This window comes from Rhinolophus sinicus, linkage group LG11 (assembly GCF_036562045.2).
Source record: "Rhinolophus sinicus isolate RSC01 linkage group LG11, ASM3656204v1, whole genome shotgun sequence".
Classification (NCBI taxonomy): Eukaryota; Metazoa; Chordata; class Mammalia; order Chiroptera; family Rhinolophidae; genus Rhinolophus; species Rhinolophus sinicus.
Window position 1 is genome coordinate 65,545,644 of NC_133760.1, and position 17,362 is coordinate 65,563,005.

General features: G+C 39.7%; 1 protein-coding gene and 1 long non-coding RNA gene across 8 annotated transcripts in view; one reads left to right on the plus strand and one right to left on the minus strand.

Moving 5' to 3' along the window:
• Positions 1-17,362, minus strand: part of MKLN1 (muskelin 1) — a 283,551-nt gene that overhangs the window by 179,880 nt on the left and 86,309 nt on the right. The window lies entirely within an intron of this gene.
• Positions 1-17,362, plus strand: part of LOC109457907 (uncharacterized) — an 80,031-nt gene that overhangs the window by 42,933 nt on the left and 19,736 nt on the right. The window lies entirely within an intron of this gene.

The following is a 17,362-nucleotide window of genomic DNA, read 5'->3' on the forward strand; positions in this document are numbered from 1 at the left end:
CTGCAAAAAATACAAAACAACCCAGCTGGGATTTTGATAGGGATTGTGTTGAATATGTAAATCAATTTTGGTAGTATTTCCATCTTAACAACATTAAGTCTTCTGATCTATAAATGTCTCTCAATTTCTATAGGTATTCTTTAATTTCTTTTAGCAATGATTTGTAGTTCTCAGAGGAAGAGTTTTCAACTCCTTTTATTAAGTTTATTCCTAAGTATTTTATTCTTTATGAGGTGGGTGGGATTGGTCCTCAGGCTAATTGGCTGTGGGGTTTGACCACGTCCACAGCTTATGGGCTGCTGTGCACTGACTGGGATATGCCCCAGCGGGTTCTAATGCCTGTTGAGACTGCCCTTGTATGTGCCACTTGTGGGGTTAATTAGGTGGTGCTCTGCTGTGGTCTGAAACCAATCTCCAAGTATGTTGGTTCTAGGGTCTCTTGGGAGGGGTTCTAGTGCAGGCCCAGGTCACCCCACTACCTGTAACCAGACGGGGAATACCTGGTAGGAGCTATAAATCGATCTGCAGTCTTTCACTGCTTTGCTAAACCTGGAGGCCCAGGGGAGAGGCCATGCTATGAACCGAGGATGGCTGCCACCAGTACCAGGCCTGGGGTAGCTCCGCAAAAACCAGGAAACCCTGAGGCCTGCTGCCACCTGCCAGCTCCTTGAAGGTTCAGCCACTGATAAAGCTTCGTGCAGTATGCAAGTTGGATGAGGTAGGGTCTCAGGGAGTCACAACAGTGGGAAGGGTTGTGGTCAACCTTAATGTAGATTCTGGTTTGGTGCCAGTGCTGAGTCTGGAGCTACTCAGCAAAAGTCTCAGAGCACACTGAGGCCAGTGGTTTCCTGCTTGGGGCCTGCAGACCCTGAGAGTTTTCCAAGGAAGAGTGCAATTTGGGCAGGGCTGGCTGCTCAGGAGAAAGTGCCTCTGGCATTGGGGAAGTTGGGTGGGGCGGGGTCCCAGTGAATCAGCAGGGCAGAGCCCCAGAGCTCACCAGACCAATCAGTTTTAGATTTGGCTGTAAGCGTAGGGGGTGGACTCAACATATTAAAGATGGTGCCCACCTGCTGGCTGCAGGGGAGGAAGATTCCACACAGGTAAAGTGGTGACTGTCCTCCAGCCTTGGCCTTGAAGCCACACATCTCAGTCTGCTCCCCATATGCCTTTGACCCCCCTCCCCCAGTCACTTTCCCTCCATTGGAGCCCAAGGTGAGTGCCTGCAAGTAAATCTGTGCACGGACTCTTTAAGAGGACACCTGGGTTTCCCGCCACCTTCCATCCCACCCAGATAGTTGGAATCCCCACTGTTTTTCACAGCCAGATGTTGTGGGGGCTCTTCTTCCCAGCACCAGTACTCTGGGCTGGGGTCCTTTGCTCCTCTGGGGGGGTACCTCGGTGGCCAAGATATCTGTCCCTATTTTCATCCACCACATGGAGGTTTGGGGCCGGCACGTTTCACATCTCCACCCTTCCTATCTGTCTGGACGTGGCTTCTTATTTATATCCTTAGCTATAAAATTTCTGTTCAGTCAGACTTCAGATGTTCTCCAGGTTTATTGGTTCTATAATTTAGTTGTAAAGTGTTCATGGAAAAAAGCAGGCACGATGTTCATCTACGGCATCATCTTGGATCTCTCCCTGAATTATATTTTTAATTTTGAGGGGGAGATTGCTCATAGCTACTGAATAGAAATACAGTTGACTTTTATATATTGATCTTGTACTCTGCAACCTTGCTGAACTTTTTTTTATTCATCATAATAGTTTTTTAGTTGATTTCTTAGGATTTTTCATATACAAAGTCATGTCATCTACAAAGAGAGATGCCTTTTCTTTTTCCTTTCCAATCTGGATGTCTTTTATTTCAATTCCTTGCCAAATTTCCCTGGATAGAACTTCTAGTATAACCTTGGGTAGAAGTAGCAAGCCCAGACATCCTTCTCTTGTTCCTAATGTTAGGGGGAAAACATTTAGTCTTGCACTGTTAAGTGTGATGTTAACTTGGTCTTTGTCATGTTAAGGAAATTCTGTTTTATTTTTAGTTTGTTGAGTGGTTTTATCATGAATAGATATTAATTTAATCAGATCCTTTTTTATACCTGTGTTGAGCTGATCATGTGGTTTTTGTCCTTTATTCTATTGATCTAGTATATTACATTAATTGATTTTTGGATGTAAAAGCAACCTTGCATTCCTGGGATAATTCCCACTTGGTCATTGTGTATAGTCATTTTTTTCCAATTTTTAAAAATTGTAGTAAAATACACATAACATAAAATTTACCACCTTAAACATTTTGAAGTATACAGTTCAGTGGTGTTAAACACATCCATAAGTTGTGCAACCATCACCATGATCCATCTTCATAACTATTTTCATATTGTAATATTGACACTATATCCATTAAACAATAAATTCCCATTTCTTCCTTCCCCATCCCCTGGAAACCATCATTCTACTTTCTGTGTCTATGATTTTGACTACTCTAGAGACTTCATATCAGTGGAATCATACAGTATTTGCCATTTTGTTACAGGTTTATTTCACTAGCATATCCTCAAGGTTATAGGTTTTGGCATATGTCAGAATTTCCTTCCTGTTAAAGGCTTAATAATGTTCCATTGTATGTGTATGCCACATTTTGTTGATGTATTCGTTTGTCGATGGACACTTGGGTTGCTTCAGTATTTCAGCTATTGTGAATAATGCTGCTATGAATATGGTTATACAAATATCTATCCAAGACGCTGATTTCAACTCTTTTAGGTATATATCCAGAAGAGAATTTGCTGGATCATATGGTAATTCTATTTTTAATTTGTTGAGGAACCTCCCAACTGTTTTTCCACAGCTTTGGTACCATTTTAAATTCCCACCAACAGGATACAAGAGCTCCAATTTCTCTATATCCTTGTCACACTTGTTTTCTGTTTTTTTGATGGCAGCCATCCTAACGAGTGTTAGATGGTACCTCATTATAGTTTTATTTGCATTTCCCTAATGGTTAGGGATGTTGAGCAACTTTTCATGTGGTTATTAGTCAGTTATATATCTTCTTTGCAGAAATGTCTGTTCAAGTCTTTTGCTCATTTTTGAATTGGGTTCTTTGTTTTTTGTTGAATTTCAGGAGTTCTTTATATGGTCTGGATATTAATTCTTTACCAGACATGTGCTTTGAAAATAGTTTCTCCCATTCTCTATGTTGCCTTTTTACTCTGTCGGTAGCATCTTTTTGATATACAAAATTTTGATATACAAAATTTAAAAGTTTTCATGAATTTTAATCTGTTTATTCTTCTTTTGTTACCTGTGCCAAATCCAATATTGTGAAGATTTTGTCCTATGTTTTCTCTAGGAGTGTATAGTCATTTTAATATGTTGTTAGATTCAGTTTTCTAGTACAATGTAGATAATTTTTTTTGCATCTACATTCATAAGTGATATTGTTCTGTACTTTTCTTGTGATCTCTGGCTTTCGTATCAGGATAATACTGGCCTCAAAAAATGAGTTGGGAAGTGTTCCTTCCTCTTCTATTTTTTGGAAGAGTTGTGAAGAATTTGTATTAATTCTTTATATTTTGGTAAAATTTAACAGTGAAGTCATCTTGGGCCTGGGCTTTGATCTAACTTCATTTTAAGTAAGCCAAAATGACAGTGCTTGGGGAGGATGAGACATAATTCTGCCTTAGAATTATAGACTAGAATCAGAAGATCAGAGCTGGAAATTCCAAGAGTCCTATCTCCTTTCTTTCACAAATTAAAACATTTCGTGAGGGACGGGATAAGCCTTTGTGACTTCATTTCCTCCTCCAACAAGTTCAAGGTGTTTAGAAAATGGTGATTATGAGCCAAGGCTCAGCCTGGGGTTTACAGATGCAAAGCAGCGATAACTCTTAAAACTCAGACAGATACTTCCCAGAAGCGTGATGTCAGTCACAAGAAATAGCAGGAGAGAAAAGGACTGGGGAAGAATTAGTGAAAATCACTCCACCATAAACACAATCTAAATTTTATTCCCTGTTTTGGGACCAGTAGTAAGACAAATACTTTAACACACTACTATTCCTGGGAACTAGAGCTCAGAAGATGTTGATGGCTTACTCGGGGTCACCCAGCAAACCAGGAAGATAACTAAGAATTAGTACCTTTTTCTCCTGATACCTGGTTTAGTGGTTTATTTTGATCAACATCTGCTGGTGCTCTGTGCTTGGAATGCACAAGGGAGATGGTTCTCAGAGCCTCTCCATAAAGTTTACATTTGGTCAGGAGTGATCTCTCAGTACCTTTATCTATCTATAATTCATCTCTAGTTTAGTCTTCATATTGCATTTATTTTCCATCAGAAACCAAATTCTGAACAGAAGCTCAAAAAAAAAAAAAAAAAAATGTTGTTACCATCAAGAAAAGGTTTACAGCTATTAAGATCATATTAGGGGACAATTTCCAGAATGGTGGCAGAGGAGCTCCACTGACCCACTCGTCAACAAAACAACCATATTGGTGAAAATTACTTTTAAAACAACCATTTAAAGTTGTTCCACAAAGGTGGGGATGGGGGGAGAAACCAAAAAGACCAGACACTACTTGCTGCCACCCAGCGACCTGCTTATAAAGCAGGATCATCACTCCAAGAGGAGTGAGTCGCTGTCCCTGCCCCCAGTTTGAGAGCAGAATCCCAGAGATTTTTCCCAGAAGAAGAGGCAGATGGTAAGAATGGAGAGTTTTGAAGCTCTTGACAAGAAAACAAATTTTATTTGGAACAGAGGATGGGGAAGTTTAAGCTGAGGGAGTTCTGGAAAACAATGGATATTTTGGTAATAAGCAATTAGAAGGAAGCTGGTGGGTCCGTGAGAATAACAAACTAGACTACAGAACATGTAGTGTACCAGAGAGAACCAGGAAAAAAGACAGCTAAGAGCCCTCCTGTGATCAGAACAAATCCCAAAGATCTGCCTCAAAAACTACCTCTGGGGTGGAGGTTAGCTCAGTTGGTTAGAGCATGGTGCTGATAACACCAAGGTTGCTGGTTCGATCCCTGCATAGGCCACTGTGAGCTGTGCCCTCCTGAACAACAATAACAACAACAACAACAACAAAGCTACCTCGGGATCATCAGACTATGGAACAATTTATGCCCCAGGACATTGTTGAAAACAATAGAGTGATTAGCTAGCAACTAATAGAACCTAACAGCTAGTGATTATACCAACAGAGACAAGCAACTTAACAGAGAGATCAAGGATAGAGACAGTCCAAAATCCCTGTCATCCCAGAATGTGTACACCAGAATGACCAAGCATGCACCTGCTAAGGAGCAACAACATCTATATCATACTGCAGGGAGATAGACTTTACTAAAATAATCTAACTAAGTCACTAAACAAATAAAAAAGCAAACTATACCAATAAGTTTATAAGCTCAAAAATAAACGAAAAAGTTAAGTTGAAGGGGATCAGTATCTAGAGTTGCGACAATATATTATCTAAAACGTCCAGTTTTCAACAACAACAAAAAATTATGATACATGCAAAGAAACAGGAAAAAAGTGTGATGTGACCCATACATAGGAGGAAAAAAAGGCAGTCAACAGAAATCTCTGTGACAGGGCCCAGATACCCAACTTGGCAAAGACTTCAAAGCAGCTATTATAAATATGTTCAAAGAACTAAAGAAAACCATGTTTAAAGAAGCAAAAGAAGGTATGATGACAATGTCTCATAAAATAATCACTAAAGAAATATAAATTATTACTATTTTTTTAAAGAACTTAATAGATACTGTGTGAACTTAAAAAGTGCAACAACAAACAAAAAAATTCACTACAGAGCCTCAATAGTATATTTGACCTGGCAGAAGAAAGAATCAGCAAACTTGAAGATAGAGAGATATTTGATCTCAAGAACAGAGAGAAAGAAGAATGAAGAACTATGAACAGAACCTCAGAGAAATGTGGGATACCATTATGAATATCAATATATGCATAATGGGAGTACCAGAAGGAGAGGGAGAGAAGCAGAAAAAATATTTGAAGAAATAATGGTTGAAGATTTGTGAAATTTGATGAAAAACATTAATTTACTCATCCAAAAAGCTCAACTAACCCCAACAGAAAAAACATAAAGTTATCCACATCCAAATACATCATTCTAAAGATGTTGAAAGAGAAATTTAAAGAAAAAAATCTTGAAAACAGCCAGAAAAAACCCCCCAACTCATCACATACGAGGGAACCCAAGTGAAATTAACATCTGACTTTTCACCAAAAACAAAGGAGGTCAGAAGGCACTGAGATGGCATATTCAAAGTTCTGGGAAGGAAAAAAAAAGTCAATTAAGACTCTTTTATCTAGTAAAACTATCTCTAAAAAATGAAAGTGAAATAATGACATTCCCAGGGAAACAAAATCTGAGAGAATTCACTGCTAGCTGACTGGAGTTACAAGAATCAAGGAAGTTCTTCAGCCTTAACACAAGTGACCCCAGTCAATAATTCAAATCCACCCAAAAATCAAAGAGCGCTGGTAAATGTAATTATGAAAGACAGTACACCAACGGATATTTATTCTCCTTTATTTTCTAAATGATCTATAAAGCAATTGTATAAAAATGTATTTGACAATGCTAGCACAAAGGAGGTGTGTGGGAACAAAACTGTATTTGAGTAAGAAATGAGTTACAAGATGGTAACTCAAATCCACAGGAACAAATGAAGAGAACCAGAAATGATAAATAAGAAGGTTGATGTAACCAACTAAATATAACTTGCTTTCCTTTCTTTTCTCAACTTTTTTAAATGACATAAAATCATGTTTTATAACAATGTGTTATACAGTTTGTAACAAAACTATAAACCAACTAGACCTAACAGACATCTATAAAATGCTCTAACCACCACCAGCAGAATATATTCTTCTCAGGTGAATATGGACTATCTTTCAGGTTAGACTATATTCTAGACTATAAAACAAGCCCCAATGGATTTGAAATTATACAAAACATGACTTCTGACCACAATGGAAAGAAATAAGCCTCAATAAGACAAGGAAATTTGGTAAATTCACAAATATGTAAATATTAAACAATACACTCCTAAATAACCAATAGGTCAAAGAAGAAATTAAAAGGGATATTAGAAAACACTTTAAGATGAATGAAAATGGAAGCAAAACATACCAAAACTTATGGAATGTATCAAAGCAGTGCTTAGAGGGAAATTTATAACTGTAGATGCCTATATTGAAAAATAAAAAAAGAAAAGAAAAAGATCTCAAATCATTCTACTTTAGGAAACTAGGAAAAGGAAAGCAAACTAAACCCAAATCAAGCAGATGAAAGGAAATAGTAGATTAGAGTGGAAATTAATGAAACAAAGAATAAGAAAAACAGAACAGAAGATGAAGAAAACCAAAATTGGTTCTTGAAAAAGATCTACAAAATGTACAAACCTTTAGCTAGACTGACCACAAAAACAAAAGAAAGAAGGATCAAATTACTAAAATCAGAAACAAAAGGTGACATTACTATTGACCCTATATAAATACAAAGGATTATAGTAAAAAAAAGGAAAATACTGTGAACAACTGCATGCCAATAAATTAGATAACTTCGATAAAATGGACCAATTATTTGAAAGACAAAAACTACCCAAACTGAGGAATAGAACTCATAATAAGCCTATAACAAATAAAATGATTGAGTTAGGAATTTAAAACTTCCCACAAAGAAAAGTCTGGGCCCAAGATGACTTCAGTATTGAATCTTACCGAAAACCCAGCTATCTTTGGAGCAAAGTTTGCCTCCAATAGGATTTTTATGAGGGCCTGTGTCCCTGACTTAATTTTTACTGACTTGTTAATAAGTACTGCCACAAGCCATTTGAATACCGTGGAGATCAAAGTTAGGAAGTCCCATCAGTCATTAAGATGGTTAAAATCAGTCTCCCTCCAGAGACTAGGTTTAACAAATTTACCCACAGGACAAGGATTCTTGGTCCAAAAAAACTCCAGGTCTGAATTGAGAACAACTGACCAAACCAAAATCAGCCCAGTTTTCTTACTTGTCGCAGCCAAACCATCGTCCTACCAGGTAGACAGACTTTTCACAGCACAATAAAGTTGTTCAAAACATTTGAGGCCCTTGGGAGTTATTGCTTAATGACTATAGAGTTTTTGTTTTGAATGATAGTAAAGTTTTAGAAATAGATAGTGGTGATGGTTACTACATAAGATTATGCATATACTTAATACCACTGAATTGTACCTTTTAAAATGGTCAAAATGGCAAACTACATGTTATGTGTATTTTAACACACACACACACACACACACACACACACACACACACACACACACACACACACACACACACACACACACACACACACACACACTTGGGGCCCCACTGCTGCCCGCTGTCCAGAATGTTCCTCAAATTGTTTAATAGTACCATCTAATCTGGGGCTTGGCCACTACCTGAATTTCCCAAAGAGCTCCAAAGATTTCCTGACTATTATTACTGCCATCAGTATGGCAAACAAAAACAGAAATTTTAACTTCCCCTATCTCTCTGCCGGTTTCTCCAGAAACTTGGAAGTAGGATGTAGCTACTTAGAGTGCAGGGATACAGAAGGGTTTATGGTGTGTGTATAACATTTAGAGTTAGCCTGAGTTGGCATCCACTTCTGTGTGCCCTCATTAAGTGGTACCTGAAATAACTAGCAGGATCGTTAAGTGGCTTACTCTAATCCTTCTAGATTGTTAGACTTAATATAGAATTATGACGCTACAACCCCAATTAACTGCCAGTAGTTTTGAGTATCCTTTTCTGATTGACTGTCTTTTTCCTGTTTATCTGTTAGCCCACCACAGCCTTGTGACCCAAGGCTCTGGAATGGATCAGCCCTCCTACTCACTCCCTCCTGCGCACACCACGTCTCCATGGAAACTGGTTGTCAGACCCTGCTTGGCTGCAGGTTCTGAAGACCTCTCTTCTGCAGCCTCAGTCCTGCACAGATTCAATCTTAATAGGCGAGGCTTCTTAGTAGGGGTCTGTGTTAGGAACTCCATCCTCTGTAGCCAGTAGGGTCTGAAATCATCCTTAAGCCTCATGTGGGGTACACCCGGGGAGTCCCCATTGGCACTGAGCTGCCATGAACTCCACCATTGATATTCAGGCCAGTGGGAGGGCTTCTGCACTAGATTCCTGCTACAACCTGAGCTCATCCTCTTCTTCCAGTAAGCTTTCTCCTTCCCTGTCTCCCCACCCACCAGAGCTGAGAGCCATTCTGAGCACGCCAGGCTCCTCCAAGGTCAGTTGGTGCGACCTACATTGTATTGCTCAAACTCACCTTTGTCTACATCCCTATGACCTCTCCTATGGTTCAGGCCCACATTATTTCCTCCTTCAATTGCTGCAATTCCAACCTAGTCCTCCTACTTCCATGCTTGCTTCCCTTGTATCCAATCTCCAAATTCTAACCAGTGAGAAAACTCCCTTAAAAAGCAGATCTGACATGTCCTTCCCCATAGAAAGTCAGTTAGTGGTGCCCATTGCCTTAGGATAGATTTCAGACCCTCTTGCACGACACACAAGATTGCACCTTGATAATCTGACCACTGCTGACCTTTCCAGAATCATTTCTTGCTCCTTCCCTTGCACAGTCTGACCTCAGCCGTACCAAACCACTTTACTTCTCCAATATGCACTGCTGCCTCCTCTACCTGGAATGTCCTTCCTCCTTCCCCTCTGTGTAAACCTTTCACAAACTCTTAGGGAAGCTTTCCTGTCTCTTGAATTTTAAGTGCCTCTTTTAAGTTCTAGAGCTCCTGTGTTTAGTCCTTTTATGCCTTTCTGCTGAACTGTCAGCTCCCAGAGGGCAGAGTGTGCCAACCTGTAGCTCAGTGCCTGGCATATTCACTCAAATGCCTGTTATATAAGTGAAAGAATGAAGAGTAAGCTTCTGGAAGAAAAGTGCCACCACTTGATTATAAGTATATCCTTTGCCAGAGTCTTTCGTTGGTGGACACCATTCATTCACCAGATGGGAGCATCTCTGAGTTTGCTGAACTGCCAGGTCACTGTGACTTGGACTGCTGGTGACTGCCCTTGGGGAAACTTCTATAAATGGGTCAGTTACCCCAGCTCAGCTCTGACTGGTCCTGGTTCCTTCCTTTGTATTAGTTACTGGGGAGGTCCCTGCCGGCCTCATGGCTGAACCCATGTGGCCTCTGTCAGCAGCTGGAGAGCCATTCCTAAGGGCTGAGATAGCAGGTCAGCCCTCCTCATTACGCAGGGAAGAATCCTTTCCCTGGTTATGCAACTTCCCTGAGGCTATGTTTTCCTTAGTGGAGTCCAAGATTTAGAATCATGGTAAGAGGAGAAAATGGCAGGTAATCTCGGGAATATATAAGATCGGTTATGTTTCCCCAAGAGAGTTTTTTTTGTGTGTGTGTGTGTGTGTGTGTGTGTGGTGATGGTAGTGGTTAGGGACCTATGGTCATACATAAAGAAATAAATCAAAGGGGGAGTAGGATGTATAAGGATCCTTTCCCCAGAGATTTCAAGGGATTACTTGGGAAAGAAGCCAGTAAAAGAGAGACCTCTCACCAGAGGTAGGTACCCATCCAGGTGGGTCCATGGGGTGCTGTTAAAGCACTTGGCCTTCCACCCTGATCCAGTCACTTCTCTCTAAATCAACGCCTCTCATCTTCCAGAAATGAGAAACTGACCAACTTTTTGCCATGAACCTGGATGAGATGAAAAAAGAATGGTTCGCCACATGCTGAGTTCTCTTGCTACCAGCATAAGGCTTACACAGACAGGGAGCAGCAAGGACTCCAGGCAGAGAAGGCGGCAAAGTAAAGGCACAATCTCACTTTTTTCCCTGCAGTGAGAAAGCAAAAGATCCATTAGATAAGAAAATGTATGTGAAAGCACTTAGCACAATGCTTGGCAAATGGATGGGATTCAATAGAATTGACTTTTTTTTTTTTTTTTTTAAATCTATGCTCCGTGTAGGGACCCATAAGTCAGCATAGGAAGAATAATGGAGGAATATTCTCTACCTGGATGATAGTTAAAATTTTGCATTAGAGGTTCTTTCCTTTGACTACTAAAAAACGAATCTCAACTAGAGACAAAACACAGTATTTCCAGATATTTCTATTTTACTATTGACTTTCTTTTTTTAACAGACAGTAGTGGAGAGAACTTACAGGCACTGAACATCATAGATGGGGAAGAAAGAGCAAATTTTCTATTTCTCAAAGCTAGGCAAACCTATCCATCTAAATTGGAATCCTATTACTCATAACTTCTACCATACAAATAAACAATTTTAACAAGTATAAAGTTCTAGCAGAGATGAGACAGCCAGTGTAGAAACCAAGAAACAACCAGGCCATTCGCCCCAGTTTTGAGGTGGTTTCTTACCTGGACATACCAGAAGCAGTAAGGGATCTCATGTGTCGACAACTTAGAAAGAGTAGTTGAGGAAGCAAAAGGGATACAGTAATTATAAGCACCTTTATGCATATAAAGTTCTGAATAGGCAGCTTCTAATTTTCTACTTTATATATGTTAATGTTCCTAAAACCTAGACCAGCCCTTATAGTACTTACGAGTGCTCAATACATGTTTGCTTACCCAAAACCAAACACAAAACAAGACGGGTTTTCACTTGTTAACACCAGTTAGCGATGACCCACACTAGATTCAATAAGACTACCAGGTTAATATAAGCTCTGAAAACAAAGTATTCATGTCCTGTGTTTACAGAGCACCATCCTATAGAACTTTCTTTCTATACGCAGCAGTTCCCTGAGATACGTAGTCATGACTGTCTCCGTTTACAGGAAAAGGAATTGTGTCACAACAAGTGAAGGGGCTTGCTCAGATTACCAAGAAAATTAATGTTAGCCTAAAGTCTGAGATTCCTAACTCCAACATTAACAGAGAAAATTAAAAGACTAAAAAGAATCTTCACTGGGGGAAGAAAAGATTTCCCTTAATATTTTAATCAAGTGCTAGTATTACCACTCAATAATTAAAGTACAAAGATCCCAACAGAAAAATTGGCAAAGAATACAAAGTGGCATAAAAAGGAGATCTCTGTAGCAAGCACAGAAAGAGTCTGTCTAAAATGGGAGTCCATAGCTCTTTGATAAAATGGCCTAGGCGAGATTTCATAGACTAAATAGACCTTTTCTTGCCCAGACCCCAAACCTGAATTTTGCCATGTTAACACCCTCCACTGGGGGCGAAGACATGCGAAAGGCAAGAGCATTGGGAAGATAAGTCAGCAGAGCCTGTGCTTCCGTGGATCAAACAGCAGCAGCTGAGGAGGAGGATGCATCGGGCAGCATCACAGAGTCTGTCAGCCTCTTTACCGAGCAGACCGGTCATCAGTAGGGACCCAGCCCCTAGCTTCAAGGTCAGACTGGCCCTGTGCAGCACTTGCTGCTCAAAGTGTGGGTTGTGGGCAGCAGGTGGACGTCTCCAGGGAATTGAGAGAAACGCAGAACCTCAAGTCCACATTCCAGGCCTCTTGAACCAGAATCTGCGTTTTAAGCTTCCCAGGTGACGTGCCTGCACAGTGAAGCTTGAGGAACACGGCCCGAGGGGGCCTGGCTCAGGGTTCGCTCACTGTCATGCTCAGTCACTGTCTGTGATGGAGTGAAACGCTGGACAGTGTGATGATCTCGGGGTCCCTTTCAAAAGTAGCTTGTCTGACTTACTGAAAACCAGTCCCTACCCAGCTGAGTCAAGTATCCACCGTTTTACAAAGGGCTTGTGTAAGATTGATGAACTATTAATAGTGGGTTGGTATTTTCTAGAGAGAATGTAGAGTTTCTTGTTAGTATCTTTTCACGAGGCTTCTTTCAACGCCCAGGAGGCACCAACAAGGCATAAATCCTTTTCTTTTGTCCGCTCTGGTCCACCTCTCACAAAAGGGCAAGCTTTGGGAATGTAAAATTAAATGCGTAGCAATGAGAATAACCAATCTGAAAAGGCAGGAGAAAAGAGTGCCTACCAGTGTAAAGACGTTGTCCTTTTCCCCTTTTCACACAGTGGAGTCCGTAAGATTTCACCTTGTACCTTACAGGTGTGTGTGTGGGGATGGGGGGAGGGTGAGGAGGGAAAGAAGAGACGAGGAAGAGAAAGAAGGGATGGAGAATTAAGGACCTTGTCCTGTCCCATGAGCTGTCACAGGCAGAGGCAGAGAAGTACTCAATCTGGCCGTTAAAGTACTTCTGAAGCAACGTGGGCGCCATCATCATCGCCGTCATTGCTATCATCATTTTAATCCTACTTGCTGTCTGCCAGCCTCTTTACCGCGCAGATAGGCCATCAGTAGGGACCCAGCCCCTCGCTTCAAGGTTGGCCACCGATCTTAGGCTGCTAGGAAACTAGTTATAAGAAGGGAGACAAAAGGGACCCAGAGGACGAGAGGCATTCTGAGTTGCGCTAATGAGTGAGGTGACTCATGGCTGACTCAGATAAACGAAGACAAGCCAGTGGGGGGCAGACCTCAAAGGAGCCCTGCTGAAATGCTCAAATAGGAGGCCAGGGACACGGTGTTATTTAGAGAACCGCATGCAGCGCTGGCGTTGGAGGGAGGAGTGGATCCTGAAACAGAGGGAGAAAATTGCCTTTGAGGCCAGCAACGGAGTTGTGAATCTGTAGGTAGCCTTCTGTACTTCAACCAATGGGTTACATTCTCTGGTGACAGTGACCTGCTCTTTGGCAAATCTCAGAATACGAACTCGATAGGAGTTCATTGTCATCCGGTCGCTGGGGAGAAGAGGTAAATGAGGTACCACCCTCTTTTTCTAAAGATCTCAATTAGAGAAAAGGAGCCTCTTGTGATTTTCTTTAGTATTTCACATTTGGAGAACATTGTGATCCAATCTGTGCTGATAGACTTTTTTCTTTCTTCTCATTTTGAATATATGACTAGGGTGTGTTGTCTCATATTAATGGCTAATTGAGGATTTGAGTTAGAAGACTGCAGGGTCACATATTGCTAGGAAGGGTTGGTAACTGCATTGTCCTGTATTGACTGTCCTGAAATGACATGACTGCTCCACCCCACACTATATCTACGCTCCCCGAAGAGCATGTATTTATGAGATGGCTGGATGTACGTCTAGACTACCTGTGTGAAACAGTTTTTCTCTGTGTGCTAAATAACCCACATGGAGATCAAACCCACGTCAGACAATGCAAACCAACTGAGCTACCTAAAAATCATTTTGGTTGATTACATATTTATATGTGATTTGATGACTAGTGTCACAAATGACTTCACCAGAATGGCACCATGGCAGTGGAAAAGGCAGGAGTTCTATGGCAGTGTGACCACCCATGAACTTTCACTGAGATCAAAAATAATTTGCTCCCAAAGCAAAAGTGTCTCAACTTTGCCTTCCCCCAGCAGATGGCAACAGTAGTTGGACACAGTTTTTCAAGCGTTGGCCAATGAGTTTTATGTTACTAGAAGTCTGGCTGTATTTTATTTGGGGTGTTTTGCAACGTTATTAACCCCAGTATGTTCTGATAATTGCAAAAGCCATGAGAATGTTGAATGTGTTATTGAGAAGAGGCTTATGATTATGAGGAAAAGAGACAAACAAATTGAATGTGGTAAGAAAAATCGCCAGTGTTACACGTGAGGCAGAGATGGATCATCAGTAAATAAGGGTGATCCTGAAAGACAAAGCAATCCAAAACATGTGAAAAACACTGGCTGGGTCTATGCAATGAACAGCAATCAGCAAGAAATGAGGAAAAGTAATCCAAGAAATGGAAATAATTTGGAGTGTGTGATTAGAGCACTGGCGTCAACTTTGAATGCCTACAATCCAAATCTTAATTCAGGTAAGGGCTAAAGATGTGTTCAAGCATTTAAAAGCCAGCTGTGGTAAAAGCTCTATTCTCAAAGCGTTGCTGAATTCTTTCAGAATTCATCTGTTTTTAAGGTGTACAAATGTGTATATACATTTCTCTGATTTTTTTTATTATTATTTGAATCATGCTTTTTTATTTAACACTGGGTAGTGGGATTTTCCTTTTAGCTTTGATTTAATTCTTTAACATGATTTTTTTAATGGAAGCTTGGTATTCCATTTCCTTACTATGTCATATGATCCACGTTTTGCTGAAGTCATAAGTATATTAATATTAATATGATTTAGCATAAATTGTTATGTTTCTCTGAATAGTTCATTACAATAAGTTAGTAGAATAAAGTTACTAGGTGACAGTGTTATGAACATGTTTAAAGTTTTAATATATTTCCAAATTTTCCTTCAGAAATGTTTTGTCAATTGAAATCCTTTCCAGAAAAATATTAGTGTTCCTGTTTCCATGTACCTTTATCAGCACTAGCTACTATTTTTCTTTTATCTTTACTCATTTTAAGGATAGAAAATATTTAATATGTTTATTTGGTTGTTATTGAGATCTCTTTCTACGATTTTGAATGCATATCTTTTGCCAATATTTCTATTGGAATATTTGCCTTTTATAAGAATTATTGATTTGTAATAGCTCTTCATATATTAAGGAGAGTCCTCCTTCCCTCAACTTTTCATTAGCCTTTTAACTTTATTTATAGTGGTCACTATTGTTTTTCATCCCTAAAGATAATACCAGTCCCAATGAGTTCACATAGCAGATGGGAAAACTAAATAAGAAAAAAATTATGAAAGTGCTATAAAACATAAAGGATTTGTATCACATACTTCCAATGTTGATGCTCCCCAGCAATGAAGAGGGTTGACCTACAAGTCTGACATGAATTGTCAACAATTAAACTTCTATTCTTGGCTCTGACAGTATCTTACAAAACAAGAAATTAATTTAAACCTTTTGTGTCGTAGTTGCTAAGACTGTTATGAAAATAAACAAAGATGTAGGATATAAAACACTCTGAGACTTTTAGATGATTCCACATAAAACCAACCTGTTGCATCATTAGTCCTTTGCTTTCTTTTGAAAAACCTAATTAATCCAGTACAGGCTCATTGGCATAGGAAAGGCATCGTATTTATCACTATTGTTACCTCTGGCTCATAAGCTATGCCCTGCTTGTGCTCCCAATTGTCCTTTTCTCAAGCTTTTCTTGACTTGAAAACAAAGAGATCAATCAGTGAAAAACTCTTCTTCAATGGAAATATTTTTTTTAAGTTATATACTTGTATATTTAATTAAGTAAATAATATCTGAAGTCATACACAGAGAAGTTTTACTCCCACTGATGTTTCCATCCCTCTTGCCCCAATCCTGGTCCCTATGGATTGGTGTGTATCCTTCCATTGTTTCTTCAGACATATACAAGCAAATACAAATAAATATTATCATTGTTTTTCCTCTTTTCATTCACAAAAGTGGCATACTATATACATCGTCCTCTACCTTGTTTTTCTTTAACTGAACTATATAAAGAGGGTGACCAAAAAAATGTATACTAGTGGACACTTTAGTCGCCGTGGCTCAGACCGTAATCAGAAGTGTCTGGACGCTGATGGTAACCACTTTGAGCACCTCTTGTCATTGCAGAAGTCAAATGTGACTTGTATTCATCTTTTGTTATCGGGATATATTGAGTACTACAATTTTAATACACTTTTTTCCTTTCTTAAAATGTGTATAATTTTGTTGACACCCTCTGTCTATTGACTAGCAGACCTTCAAAAGGAAGACATTTAATGGAAACATGAGAATGACATTGGCATTAAACAAGAAAGTTTTAAATTTGCTGTCTTGGTTCTGCCACCATGATTCTAGGAGTTTAGAGTTGGATAGTGTGGTGAAAGTTTTGCTAGTCAGTCATCAAACCTGTTTCCTCTTTTTCCCAAGCACAGGACTGCAGTTTAAAGCCTCCCTTGCAGTGAGATGTGGCCATGAGACTAAATTCTACTGGGTAGAGAGATCGGGAGTGGAGTTTCTGTGCCCCACATCCAGGCCCAGCCCATAAAACTCTCCCCACATAATCTCCACATTCTTTCCCTGTCTGTCAGCAGGATGTTAATACCCAGACCCACCCCATAAACCACACATTGAAGACGGCAGAATTACAAGATGGGAGGGCCTGTTTCCTAGAACTACCCCTTGGAAGGGAGCCACCCACCCATTTTGGATGTTGCATCAGTGAGAAATAAATTTCCTATCGTGTCTGAGCCACAAGACAGTTTTAGGTTTGATACCGTTTCCCCGAAAATAAGACTTAGCTGGACCATCAGCTCTAATGTGTCTTTTGGAGCAAAAATTAATATAAGACCCAGTATTATATTATATTATGTTATGTTATGTTATATTTATTATATTATATTATATTATATTATATTATATTATATTA